Below are 4,539 nucleotides of genomic sequence, written 5' to 3' on the forward strand. Positions count from 1 at the left end.
TTGAAACTTGTCACATGGAAAGAGATGCCTTCAGGGTTCACCAAAAAAAATCCGACAGGCTGATTACAACCAATTACAACCACACTTTCACGGAATGGTCAGATTATCGTATATTTGGCCTTTTTTGGGATATTGATCGTACAGAGGGCAAAATTATCGTACAAATACGATAATTATCGTACACCTGGCAACACTGCGCGGCGCGCGGCGAGTGGTGGGCGGGGCCGAGTGGCAGTGCAAGTTGACGGGGCGCGGATTTTTCGCTGGAAACGCTCGCCGCCGGCCGCCCGCCACGTCATCGCTCACCGTCCGCCGCTCAAGATTAAGCGACAATCGCGTCATTACATTGACTTTGTATGTAATCTAATCGCCCAAAAAATTTGCGTCGCGTCTGGTGGAAACACCATTACACTCAAACTTACTGGAGAATAAATACACACGGTGACATGCTGCCTTCAGCTCCTTGCGGCGCACTCACTTGCGCTCTCTGTTCACCAGACGAGGTGCCACTCCTCTTTATTTTTCAGTGACAAACCGGAAACCACAACTAAACAACACATCCTTCAAAGATTGTCTATTGCAACACAATGACAGATATCCAAAAACAAAGGTTCTTTTCCAAAGACCAGGGAGGTATTTTGTTATTACCTGACGGTTTCGGCAGCTGTCAGCTGTCTTCTTCAGAGAGTCACGTGATGTTTTTTGGATTATAAATTGGAAAGACCAATGAACCTTTTTGGACAATGACAGATATCGCACTCCGACAGGGGTGCGTGCGTCCGCTCGAGGGCCCGGGGTAATGCGTGCGTTTGTGCGTGCGCGTTTTGGAATCCTCTCGCGGGCTGGATTGGACGGTTTGTCGGGCCACATTTGGCCCGCGGGCCGCTAATTGACGACCCTGCTGTAAAGCATGTGATTCAGGCCTGCTTGAGAGAAAACTGATTTCTCCAAGACTGCCAGCAGCAGGGTCAGAGGTCACTGTTTGAGCCATTGACAGGTTTGAGGATGGTTCCCTGAGGACAAACCCTCAGGATGATTATTCAAGATTATGGTAAAGACAAAAGACAACGCTGCCTCATATTTAAGGCAGTCTAATTTATTTTTTTTTGACAAATGTTAACCCGCAAAGCGTCTGTTTTTTTAACAACCTGAACATGGAGTTCAACTTATTGGGATCATAACATGAGAAACCCATGCATTTCCACACTATTTTAAACCCTCCAAAGTGAACTCTGGAAAGCAGTTCTTTCACTGGTTCCTCCTTATCAGACTGCTGAGGAGCCAAGGACCATGAACAGAAAACAATCCAGAGAAAATATCAGCACTAGTGAGAGAATGGAGACGAAGGTCCACCAGTCACACTGTTTGACAGACAAATATGATAATATACTAATATGTTTTTCTCTCTTGAGTGTTTGTTTTGTTATAAAGTCCTGTACAGGCACTCGCCGCTCCGATCCTCAGCCCCGATCCTCACGGCCAGCTGCACTGCACCAGCCGACCGGGAGGGAAGCTCTGTCAGCGGCGGGAAGTACAGACACACACACACACACACACACACACACCACACACACACACGCACACAGGATGACGAAACTCAGATTTTAGCGAGAAAATAGTTTTTCTATGATGATGACATGTGTGGCGATTCTCTGGGTCCGTGTACCTCTCGGCCATTCGATTTTCGTTTTATTTTGGGAAATCCAAAATCTGGAAACAAGCCCACTTCCGTTTCCCGATTTGATTATGGGAAACAAAATCCGTTTCCCGTTTCTCGTTGGAAACGAAAACGAGCCTTATCATCTGATTCTAATTATGCGTTTATCAAACTAAAGTCGGAAATAAAATATGGCCAATTCTTTTTCTCAAGCTTGCTTTGACGGAAACCCGGAAGACGTTCTTCTTCGTTTGAAAAGTCAGAGTATTGAGTGTGTGCTGCCCCCTTCTGCCTGTCTGTCTGTAAGCTTCAAACGCTGAGCCCGCCACGTGATCGACATCAATATTATGTCTATAGCAACCCAGCTGCCCCCCCACCCTCCACACGGCCTCTTTCGCCATCTCTCTGTCTGAGAACATTACAACGTGACGGAGTCCTATGTGTTATTTCGTGGAGGGAGGAGAGTCACTCTTAGAGGGGAAGACATGACGGTGGACAAAGTCTGCAGGATTTTTCAGGTGAGAAAACACCACATAACATGATATAAAAAGTTTGAATTGTGTTTATGGAAGACGAATTTAATGAATAGATTTAGCATCAATCCAGGTTAGCTAGCAATAATTGGCAATAATTTTTCCGTGGACTTCGCACTGTACTGTTTTTGGTGTTTAACTACTTTTTGTTTCTACTGTTGATAATGCACTACCCAATACTTTTTTCTCTCAGTCATAGTAATCAACACTGTTATTGGAGCAAAGATGCTATGATGAATTTGAACTTGATAAAACCTTGGTGTTGTACAGATCATTTATATTAGTCTTCCACTTTATACAATTATACAGGTTAGTGCTGGCAGTGTCTTCATCACTGACGACACAAACACCGCCATTTTCCCTGACCTCTCAGGGAATTTTCCCCCAATGAACCTCACGAACCGTGGCCATTATGAGGTCCACGGAGACCAGGGGCCAAGCATGACCCCAGTCAACAGGGCCCCTGTCCCCTTCTCCATGCCCTCGCCGTCTGTCCCCTCAGTGGGCTCAAGAGCACCGGGATTGGGGACATCAAGACCCGTTGGCTTTTCTAGACCACTGCAGAGGTAAAGGTTACTATATGATTATGTAATTGAGACTTAAAGTGAAATTTCATTCTTCAACCTCCCCTAATCAGAAAATAACTGTTTATCACTGATTATTGTTTATTAGCTGGAAATGTTATATATTTGTGAACTACTGGATGATTTCATATCCCAGGAAGTAATAAAGTGTCTATTCATCCATTCATTCATCCCCAGGTCAATCCATATCGGTGAGGCTGTCAATGGGAGGTTGGCAACCTCCAGAACAGTGGTCATACGCTTCTCTGAAGCAGAGGCCACTGTTGAGGGGATTGGCTCCAAAGTCAGAGACGCTCTGGAGAGTGAGGAGGACATTACTCTGACTGACAGTCAGGGTAATGAAATCATAGATTCCGAGGGAACAAGAAGTAAGTTGGGTTTTTTTTCTCAGGCATGAGAGGTTATCTGGGACTCTTTGGTACGTATCACACATCCAAACTGGGAATTATATAATAGCGATTTATAATTCTTTTGAGCTTTTAAATGGAAAACTAATACACATTCTCTCTGAATCTTCAGGCTCCCACTATTGGAAGCAGAATTCCCGGAAAGTGTTTGCCTTGTTCGACAGTGAATTCCGAGAATTCCAGAGTGGACGGCGGGCCAGAACAAGGTAACATTAGATTTGACATGGAGGAAAAATGTATCATTTAGGTTGTGACTTACAATGTGTGCGTTTTCTGCACACATTGTAACAGAATCTTACACACACAGAAATCTTAAATGATTATGATCCTTCACTGTCTTCAGCTGCTTCTTTTTTGCTTCCACATGTAAGTCGAAGGGCTCCAGACAGCCGTCTGCAGGATGTCATCGACAAAATCGATGAGCTGAAGAATGCTGCTGAGAGCCTTCATGGCATCTCAGACAACATCAATCAGCTATCTGAGATGGCCATGAGGAAAATTCGAGAAGCTGATGTCCAGCCAGCATGGAAGCTTTCTCCTGCTTGGTTTATAAAGGTATGTAGAAGATAAGTAACAGGGACTTGTGAAGTGCAAGATACAACCTTCAGCTAACGTACACTTTGTGTAATTTCAATGTACTGTTTAAATTTTATTTTTCTGTATCAGAATTGTGTTTGCATTTACAGCTATCATGGATGAGCCCATGTTTGTGACCTGCTGTGGCTCACTGGTGGGGTGTGGAGCCTGTGTGAGGCAGTGGCTCATAAACACAGACCACTGCCTGAAGTGCAGAACCCCAGACTTCGAGTCAAACGTCCACCAGGCGAGGGGTCTCGATGCTGCCTTGGCCTTTTTCAAATCAGTGAATTAATGTGTTTTCTCCTTTGCTCTCCTTTTCAATGCACTTTCATGTTTTTGGAGTTCATATTTTGTTATTGTACATAGTTTATCTCATTGTTGCAATTAATTGTTGAATGTTTCTAATGCCATTATTTGCAGTGTTATGGAATACATGTAGATATTTCATATCCTGGGTGTTGGTTAAATATATTGTGCGGAAGGAACTGGCTTCCTAGATGACATGTTTTGGATTGCTGGTTTAGAGCTCACAGTAGGCTGATCGGTCAGAATCAGACAGACATCTTCTGTGGTTGAATATTTATTATGCAGCAGCTAGATATCAGGTGGATAAACAATACAGGTGTGGTTCTGAAATGGGAAAATGACAAACAGAAACCACAAAACGCAAATGCAAATAAGGCCACAGTACAAATAAACAGCAATTAGATTCACGGTAGCCTACAGTAAAGCAATATATTACTTAAGTCTAATAAATGATTGTTGTGAATATACATGCT

General features: G+C 43.8%; 1 long non-coding RNA gene across 1 annotated transcript; it reads left to right on the forward strand.

Annotated features, from left to right (window-relative positions):
* The first annotated feature begins 984 nt into the window (after nucleotides 1-984).
* Nucleotides 985-4,197, forward strand: LOC115382252 (uncharacterized). Its single transcript, XR_003930511.1, has 5 exons — nucleotides 985-2,175; nucleotides 2,500-2,756; nucleotides 2,952-3,387; nucleotides 3,553-3,736; nucleotides 3,868-4,197. It is a non-coding gene; the product is annotated as an uncharacterized LOC115382252 (long non-coding RNA).
* Nucleotides 4,198-4,539: the final 342 nt, after the last annotated feature.

The sequence above is a fragment of the Salarias fasciatus genome, chromosome 23 (genome assembly GCF_902148845.1).
Source record: "Salarias fasciatus chromosome 23, fSalaFa1.1, whole genome shotgun sequence".
NCBI classification, from domain to species: domain Eukaryota; kingdom Metazoa; phylum Chordata; class Actinopteri; order Blenniiformes; family Blenniidae; genus Salarias; species Salarias fasciatus.